Source organism: Rutidosis leptorrhynchoides, chromosome 1 (genome assembly GCF_046630445.1).
Source record: "Rutidosis leptorrhynchoides isolate AG116_Rl617_1_P2 chromosome 1, CSIRO_AGI_Rlap_v1, whole genome shotgun sequence".
NCBI classification, from domain to species: Eukaryota; Viridiplantae; Streptophyta; class Magnoliopsida; order Asterales; family Asteraceae; genus Rutidosis; species Rutidosis leptorrhynchoides.
The window spans coordinates 293,139,743-293,150,452 of NC_092333.1; positions in this window are offsets into that span (position 1 = coordinate 293,139,743).

Below are 10,710 nucleotides of genomic sequence, written 5' to 3' on the forward strand. Positions count from 1 at the left end.
AGAGTATGCCTTTCGGCGTTCAAGTAGAAATATTTCCATGTTTGAGTTCCATCTAGTGCTATACGAATTTAGCTAGGAAGGTTGGTGTGAAGAATCACGTTCAAGGCTCAGACATGAAGAGGTTTAAAGTTGTGTAACACGAGAAAAGTCAGAAATGAATCTTCGGTAACAACCGGTGAGATCTAAGATTTTTACGAATACAAGTCTGAGTTGGGAGAGTTTCCTGATTACATGTGGCTTGATTTCGAGATTGATTGTAACGACCTGACCATAAACATCATGGTCTAGAAAATTGGACTTCGTTCAACAGAAATTCTCACTCAGAGACTTTGGTATAGAGTTGCTCTTTTCTCAAAAGTTCGAGCGGGAGATGGTGATGTTGTTCGTTTTCCTTCTTTACTTGGATAGGTCAAGATATCATCTATAAATACGATAACGAATTAGTCTATATGAATTTGCATACGCGGTTCGAGAGGTTTGTGGATACGGGCGTGCCTTGGATAAATCGAATGGTACCAAGAGAGATTTACAACTAACGTTGTGAGTTCGGAAGATGGCTTAGGAGACATCGTCTCCCTTAACCCCCAATTGGTGATAACTGGAACGGAGGTCGATTTGGAATACACACGAGTTTCACGCAAATAATCATGAGGTCATGGATACGAGGAAGTGGGTATCGGTTTCCAACCGAAAATTATTTAGTTCACAAAAATCCATACATAATTGTAGGAAAGAAAGAAAAAAAAATTTCTCCTTAACGAATAGGTTTTGAGCTCCTTAGTTCTATAGGTGTCAAGTCATAATTCTTAACGTATATCCTCTGATAAAATTTATAGGCACACAATATATTCCGTTGGTCACTTAAATTGCCTAAGTAGTGTCTAGGGAAAAAGTGGAGTGCAAAGAGCACGAGTCAAAGACTTGGTTATAAAACGTCTAGCGGTAATGGAATCGAATAAGTATGAAGTATACGGTTTGTTGTGAAGAAACGTACCCGTTACTAGTCCATCGTCGTTCCGGGCATCCTAGGTGTCGATGTTGAAGGTTCAACGGCGTGCGTTGGGGTTGATTTTCTTATTTGGGCACACATTCCTAAAATGACCCAGTTGGCCACATTCGAAGCAAGCACCCGTTCTGTGTGCGTTGGGCATCTTTCGAGCGACGGGTCCTTGGCGCCGGTGGCGAAACCTGCCACATCCTTCAAAGTGATGCTTGTGGCATTCGTTACAAAAAGGTAGTTTTCCGGCATAGCCTTTCTTGTCGTTGGAGGTAAAAGGCTTCTTGGCGGGGTTGTTGTTATTGTTGTGGTTGCTTGATTGAGAGGCTTCCCATGTTCTTTTGTTGTTACTCGGGTGGTTCTCGACCATTGGTGCCGGTGCTTCCATTTCATTCACCGTTTCTAAGGCTTGGCGGGCCATTATTAAAGCCTCTTGTAGGTTAGTGGGTTGAGATGTCATTACCTTGTGTTGAATGCTCTTAGGGAGGCCATCCATGTAAAGTTCGACTCTTAGGGATTCGGGAGTCATGAGATTTGGACACATCGAGACTAGTTCGGTAAACCGTTGATTATAAGCTTCGAGGTCATTTTTGACCGTTTTTAAATTCCTTAGACCCTGTTCGAGCCTTCGAGTCTCGTCGCGCGGGAAGTATTCGGTGATCATTCTTTCTCTTAATTCGGTCCAAGAGAGTGTGTGGGCTTCATCGCTTCCCACTAATTGTACATACGTGTTCCACCATGAGAGAGCAATACCGGTGAAAGTGAGGGTGGAAAACTTGACCTTATCTTGGTCTCGACAACCGCTTGTGTTAAAAACGGTCTCCATTTGTTCAAACCATCGGGTGAGAGTAACCGGTCCCCCGGTTCCATCGAAAGTGGGAGGATTGTACTTCATGAAGTTCTTGTAGGAGCAACCTTCGATTGAATTACCAGCTCCATGATTGTTGTTGTTAGAAAAGTGATCGGCCACGGCCGTACCCACGGCGGTGGTTATCATTCGTTGAAGAGCTTGTTCTAGAGTTTCGAGAGGAGTATTGTGTTGACCTTGGTGAGCCATTGTTCCTTCATGAGACAAGAATATCGTTGGTTAGTATTTTCAACAATACTAACCGTGGCATGGAATAAGGATAGAGAGAAAATTTTCCTTGACTCGCCTTAAATTCTCTATGTCATAATGTCGGAACGTCCATGTGAATTACCGTAATATAATCCCGGAAATTATATTACCCTGATTCTCATGTGCATTTAACATTACTTCATAAAGTCAAGGTGGCGCATCAACAAAATTTATCAACGTAAGATCAAGATCGAATACGAGTTAGATATGATAGAAGAGTTCGAGTATAAATGCACAATTAGTCAAATAATTCCTACTTCAGTCTATATGCCGGTTGTAGTCTAAATTCACCTATGTACCCTATGACTCGGGGTGGACACAAATGAACTCTAAATCCCTACAACCAAGGCTCTGATACCACTTGTAGCGACCCCGACAAATTGTCAAGTGACGGCGTCGGCTACGTGGGTCCCATTACCTGATTATAAGTCTTTTAGATAACTTTTGACCAAAATATGTCGCCTTCATTTCAAAATAAAGATTGTTTCAAAGTTTACAAGAATTGTTCAACCAATAGTTAAGTTACAACGTTATAATACGAATGAAATCTAGGCGACACGGTTTAAAGTAAAGTCAAAAGACGCTCCATGAAATGCACGTATACTCGACATCCAATGCAAGTATCAAATAATGAGCGGAAGCATGTTTCACATATCGTGTAAGACCTGAGAAAAACATAGAAATCTGTCAACAAAAAAACGTTGGTGAAATCATAGGTTTAAGTAAGTAAGTGAGTAAAAGTAAGTAAGTCGAACCACAAGGTTTGCAAAGTTGAAATAATAGTAATACATTCTAAAAGTTAATATTCACGAGCACCCAATTATCAAAGCTTAACATTCCATCCATTGTATACCCCATCCATAGTGCTAGAACAAACACTGATTCTCGAAAATATATTTCATCCGTAGACGGTAGCGAACCGTCAGAAATGAGGGTTGTCAACCCATATGGCCATATAACATAAGTTCTCGCTTACACCCGTCAAGTGTAACTAATGATAATCGAATTGAGGATTTTTGTTCTAAACTCGTATGTAGAATGTTTGTTTTCCCGTTCTTGTGTTCACTTAGTTCAAAAGAATCGTTTATGTTTTCTCATCCCAAATATAAGTTCAAAAAGAGTAAAAGTGGGACTATGATCTCACCTTGAGTGCGAGAGTTATAAAAGTACTTCAACAAGTAAACGCGTGCAAAGACAAGGCTAGTCTTGACCTAAACATATAGGTTATATCAATAACGGTAAACACAAACGGTCAAAGATGTTCAATTAATCCTATGGCTCGTTACGACTCGATTATATTAACATGTGAATCAACTAGTCAAGTTTCATGCAAGATACAAGTAAATAATCATGTTAGAAAGGTTGCATAAGTATTTGGTTAAGTTTGACAAAAAGTCAAACTTGGTCGGGTCAAAGTCAACGGAAAAGTCAACGGGGTCGGGTTGGGTATCCGACAATTTTTCTAAGTTATATAATCATATATGAGCATGTTAGCCAAGTTTCATGTTAATCGGAGGTCCGTAGCATAGTAAACATTTTACGTCAAAAGATCAAAGCAAACAGCCCATTTTAGTGTATCAGGACGGTGTCCCAAAAATCAGGACGGTGTCCTGATATGAAGAGTGGGACGGCGTCCCAAATATCAAGACGGCGTCCCAATATGAAGAGTGGGACGGCGTCCCAAATATCAGGACGGCGTCCCAATTGCCTTCCAGGCCCTGTTTGCTGAATTTCTCAAGTGCACGACCCAAACTTCAAACAATCACAATTTATGATCCGCAAACAATTAGAACATGTATTTTATATCATCGGAAAGCTATTTCGACAAGGAATACAACTAACCACATATCATAAATCAAAATCATCATTTAAGACAACAAAAACCTCGTCGAAAGTTCGTTAAACGTTCCAAATCAAGGTTTCAAGTTCATCAATTGCAATTTAAGTTTCGGGAATCCAATTTATACATATGATATGCCGTTTTGAAGGTAATGAAACATGTAATACAACTAAATACTAACTAACAACATTTCATGGCATTCAAATCATCAAAAGTTCATTTAAAGTCTATCAAACTCTAACGAAAATTCACAAAAATCAATAGTCATGAGTTTGATGTTTCCTTAATCAACCTATACATCAAAACGAAGCTAAAGATACTAGTAACACTTTTAAAACATGCACTTTAACAATCTAACAACATTTGATCATCCAAAATCAAGGATTTAGCAAGAAATTTTCATATTGAACTAGTTACACCAAAAACAACGAATCGGGCATACAAATTACATACACGACATCACAATGAGCCATAGACACTAATTAACAACTTTATAAGTCAAGAACACGAATTTAAAGAAATCTAGTGTTTTAGAAATTTTACCCAAAATCGAAGTAGTTAGCATCAAATCGAAGAGGATGATGAGAGGATCAAGAATATGTAGTTTGTTTTGATGTTTATTTCCTTGGTGAGATTTGGATGATGATTTTATGTTTGAGAAATGAGAGAGTTTGAAAGTATCAAAAATGGAAAAGGGAGGATGAATGAAAGGGATGAAGGAGGTTGACTCTTTGACCTAGTCAAAAGTTTGATACTTTGGCAAGTTTGGTCCCTCAACTTTGAATCGGGTGCGGAAAATAACCGAACAAATTATTTTAAGTTACACGGGAGTACGGGAGATATTAAAATCCGATAACGAAAATATTTAAAATGTTACATAACAAAGGATACGAATTTAGATACGAAGGGTATTATTTAAAAAGAAAAAGACGGGCGTTAAAATAATTTAACGGAAAAATGCGGGATGTTACATATGATATCCCCCATCTTTCAAACGAAAGTCTCTTATAAACCAAGACATTCTTGGAACGTTCTTCGAATGTCTTACAAACTGATTTCGCCGTAAATAGTTGTGCCGAAGAATTCTGACCGACTCTAGACAAGATTTCATCAATCATGTCTCCAGGTAGGTCTCTTAAAATATTGGGTTGTCTATCCATTTTGTGTTTTTATACTGTAAAATAGACAAGAGTTAGATTCATAAAAAAAAATACTTATTAATACAAGTAATTTTTACATATATCATAAAGCATAAGCACACTATATTACATATATTATACCACACGAATACAACTATCTTATTCCAACTCGATCGTTTCTTCTTCTTCGGTTTTGGTTTGTTTTGCCAAGTTTCTAGGGATATATGATGTTCCCCTAATACGAGCTGTCGTTTTCCACAATGGTTTAGAAAAACCTGGTGGTTTAGAGGTTCCCAGGTCATTGTTACAACTTAAGGGCTTCGGGGGTTGACGATACATATAAAGTTCATCGGGGTTGGAATTAGATTTCTCTATTTTTATGCCCTTTCCCTTATTATTTTCTTTTGCCTTTTTAAATTTAGTTGTGGTAATTTCTATAACATCATCGGAATTCTCATCGGAATCCGATTCATCGGAGAATTGGTAATCCTCCCAATATTTTGCTTCCTTGGCGGAAACACCATTGACCATAATTAACCTTGGTCGGTTGGTTGAGGATTTTCTTTTACTTAACCGTTTTATTATTTCCCCCACCGGTTCTATTTCCTCCTCCGGTTCCTCCTCTTCCAGTTCTGATTCTTCTTCCGGTTCTGATTCTTCTTCCGGTTCTTCTTCGGGAACTTGTGAATCAGTCCAATATATATTCGACTCTTCATTATTATTAGGTGAGTCAATGGGATTTGTGCTAGAGGTAGACATCTATCACACAATATCAAACATGTTAAGAGATTAATATATCACATAATATATACATGTTAATAATATATAGTTTCCAACAAAAATGTTAAGCAATCATTTTTAAAGAAAACACGGTCGAAGTCCAGGCTCACTAATGCATCCTAACAAACTCGATAAGACACACTAATGCAAATTTCTGGTTCTCTAAGACCTACGCTCGGATACCAACTGAAATGTCCGGTTCTTATTGATTAAAAACGTTCCATATTACTTGATTTCGTTGCGAGGTTTTGACCTCTATATGAGACGTTTTTCAAAGACTGCATTCATTTTAAAAACAAACCATAACCTTTATTTCATAAATAAAGGTTTAAAAAGCTTTACGTAGATTATCAAATAATGATAATCTAAAATATCCTGTTTACACACGACCATTACATAATGGTTTACAATACAAGTATGTTACATCGAAATCAGCTTCTTGAATGCAGTTTTTACACAATATCATATAAACATGGACTCCAAATCTTGTCCTTATTTTAGTATGCAACAGCGGAAGCTCTTAGTATTCACCTGAGAATAAACATGCTTTAAACGTCAACAAAAATGTTGGTGAGTTATAGGTTTAACCTATATATATCAAATCGTAACAATAGACCACAAGATTTCATATTTGAATACACATCCCATACATAGAGATAAAAATCATTCATATGATGAACACCTGGTAACCGACATTAACAAGAGGCATATATATAAGAATATCCCCATCATTCCGGGACACCCTTCGGATATGATATAAATTTCGAAGTACTAAAGCATTCGGTACTTTGGATGGGGTTTGTTAGGCCCAATAGATCTATCTTTAGGATTCGCGTCAATTAGGGTATCTGTTCCCTAATTCTTAGATTACCAGACTTAATAAAAAGGGGCATATTCGATTTCGATAATTCAACCATAGAATGTAGTTTCACGTACTTGTGTCTATTTTGTAAATCATTTATAAAACCTGCATGTATTCTCATCCCAAAAATATTAGATTTTAAAAGTGGGACTATAACTCACTTTCACAGATTTTTACTTCGTCGGGAAGTAACACTTGGCCACTGGTTGATTCACGAACCTATAACAATATATACATATATATCAAAGTATGTTCAAAATATATTTACAACACTTTTAATACATTTTGATGTTTTAAGTTTATTAAGTCAGCTGTCCTCGTTAGTAACCTACAACTAGTTGTCCACAGTTAGATGTACAGAAATAAATCGATAAATATTATCTTGAATCAATCCACAACCCAGTGTATACGTATCTCAGTATTGATCACAACTCAAACTATATATATCTTGGAATCAACCTCAACCCTGTATAGTTAACTCCAACATTCACATATAGAGTGTCTATGGTTGTTCCGAAATATATATAGATGTGTCGACATGATAGGTCGAAACATTGTATACGTGTCTATGGTATCTCAAGATTACATAATATACAATACAAGTTGATTAAGTTATGGTTGGAATAGATTTGTTACCAATTTTCACGTAGCTAAAATGAGAAAAATTATCCAATCTTGTTTTACCCGTAACTTCTTCATTTTAAATCCGTTTTGAGTGAATCAAATTGCTATGGTTTCATATTGAACTCTATTTTATGAATCTAAACAGAAAAAGTATAGGTTTATAGTCAGAAAAATAAGTTACAAGTCGTTTTTGTAAAGGTAGTCATTTTAGTCGAAAGAACGACGTCTAGATGACCATTTTAGAAAACATACTTCCACTTTGAGTTTAACCATAATTTTTGGATATAGTTTCATGTTCATAATAAAAATCATTTTCCCAGAATAACAACTTTTAAATCAAAGTTTATCATAGTTTTTAATTAACTAACCCAAAACAGCCCGCGGTGTTACTACGACGGCGTAAATCCGGTTTTACGATGTTTTTTGTGTTTCCAGGTTTTAAATCATTAAGTTAGCATATCATATAGATATAGAACATGTGTTTAGTTGATTTTAAAAGTCAAGTTAGAAGGATTAACTTTTATTTGCGAACAAGTTTAGAATTAACTAAACTATGTTCTAGTGATTACAAGTTTAAACCTTCGAATAAGATAGCTTTATATGTATGAATCAAATGATGTTATGAACATCATTACTACCTCAAGTTCCTTGGATAAACCTCCTGGAAATGAGAAAAATAGATCTAGCTTCAAAGGATCCTTGGATGGCTTGAAAGTTCTTGAAGCAGAATCATGACACGAAAACAATTTCAAGTAAGATTTCCACTCGAAATAAGATTGTTATAGTTATAGAAATTGAATTAAAGTTTGAATATGATTATTACCTTGTATTAGAAAGATAACCTACTGTAAGTAACAAAGGTTTCTTGATCTTGGATGATTACTTGGAATGGATTTAGAAAACTTGGAAGTAAACTTGCAATCTTGGAAGTATTCTTGATTTTATGAAACTAGAACTTTTGGAATTTATGAAGAACACTTAGAACTTGAAGAAAGAACTTGAGAGAGATCAATTAGATGAAGAAAATTGAAGAATGAAAGTGTTTGTAGGTGTTTTTGGTCGTTGGTTTATGGATTAGATATAAAGGATATGTAATTTTCTTTTCATGTAAATAAGTCATGAATGATTACTCATATTTTTGTAATTTTATGAGATATTTCATGTTAGTTGCCAAATGATGGTTCCCACATGTGTTAGGTGACTTACATGGGCTGCTAAGAGCTGATCATTGGAGTATATATACCAATAGTACATACATCTAAAAGCTGTGTATTGTACGAGTACGAATACGGGTGCATACGAGTAGAATTGTTGATGAAACTGAACGAGGATGTAATTGTAAGCATTTTTGTTAAGTAGAAGTATTTTGATAAGTGTCTTGAAGTCTTTCAAAAGTGTATGAATACATATTAAAACACTACATGTATATACATTTTAACTGAGTCGTTAAGTCATCGTTAGTCGTTACATGTAAATGTTGTTTTGAAACCTTTAGGTTAACGATCTTGTTGAATGTTGTTAACCCATTGTTTATTATAACAAATGAGATGTTAAATTGTTATATTATCATGATATTATGATATATAATATATCTTAGTATGATATATATACAGTTAAATGTCGTTACAACGATAATCGTTACATATATGTCTCGTTTCGAAATCATTAAGTTAGTAGTCTTATTTTTACATATGTATTTCATTGTTAATACACTTAATAATATATTTACTTATCATTTAACATAATTAACCAAGTGTATCAATATCTTAATATGATTCATATGTACCTAGTAAGACGTTGTTATAACGATAATCATTATATATATCGTTTTCGAGTTTCTTAAATTAATAGTCTCATTTTTATGTATATAACTCATTGTTAAAATACCTAATAAGATACATACTTATAATAAAATCATGTTAACTATATATATAACCATATATATGTCATTGTATAGTTTTTACAAGTTTTAACGTTCGTGAATCACCGGTCAACTTGGGTGGTCAATTGTCTATATGAAACCTATTTCAATTAATCAAGTCTTAACAAGTTTGATTACTTAACATGTTGGAAACACTTAATCATGTAAATAACAATTTCATTTAATATATATATAAACATGGAAAAGTTCGGGTCACTACAAAACTAGCCTGTTCACTGCCCATTTGCTTCGGGGAAAATATTACAGGCATTAAATGTAGACGAATTTTTCTGACGTTGTTATGATTAATTTTGCACAGTTGAGATCCTTCACGCGCCTCCAGCTGTAAAAGTGCTATTTCGTACCCCACATTTAAACTCTCCCATATACGTGTCTTAATCGTGGCCATAAAAATTTCATCGATGAACTCCTATATAAACCGTCATAACCCTTTTACCTTCACTTTTTTACCTTTTCCAAGATCTGAAAAGCATATTTCTCCCCAAAGCTTCATCGCATTCTTCAATTTTCAACTTTTTAAGGTTTAGCATCTTTCCAAGGTCAGTTATACTTCATCCTTTTGCTATTTTCTTCTTGTTGATATCTTTTTACTGTATTATCATGGCTTCTACTCCAAGTACTGGCCAAGAACACGCAAAGCCTTCTTCGTCAAATACCGCTGACATTCCAGAAGTTAGCACGATGGCCTCATCATTGACAAGTGAATATTTAGATGGTTTAAAGATTGCCTTCCGCCATCTTAATCAATACAACCATGTTCTTCCCACCAACAAACAAACTGCTAACAACCCTCCTGATGGAAAAATTACTTTACACGCCTTACAAATTACCCATGGCAACCTCCGTGTTCCCCTTACTAACTTTCTTCTTCACCTTCTTAGATATTATAAGGCCTGTCTTAGTCAGATGCATCCTCATGGCCTTCAAAAAATCATCCTTTTTGAAATGTACTGCAATGCTATTAATATAAAGCCTCGCATTAAAGTTTTTATCTCTTTGTTTAGAATTCGCACAATTAGTGACTACTGGCTTACGATTGATAGTAAGCGAAATACTCATTTTGTTGGTACAAATAGAGTTTCAAATTTAAGGACTGAAAAAGTCCATTTTTCTTTGTTGATGAGACTGTTACTCCGGAGGAGTACTCCGTTGTCCGAGAATGGGGTGCTATTGATGCTGGTGTAGGAAAGGGTATGAAGATTTCTGCCACAGAGCAGCGGATAGTAAATAGCGTGAAAGAGCTCCGCCTTCCGCCCAGATCATACGAAAGGTATGAGGGAATTCTTGTGTTACTCAAAGTGAGTCAAGAATGGCCAAGCACTTCTGTGCCAGTACTTCGTGAGAAAAACCAGGGTAGGATGTGATATGATCATCCTATTATATATATAAATGTGTTTCTACTGCTTGTC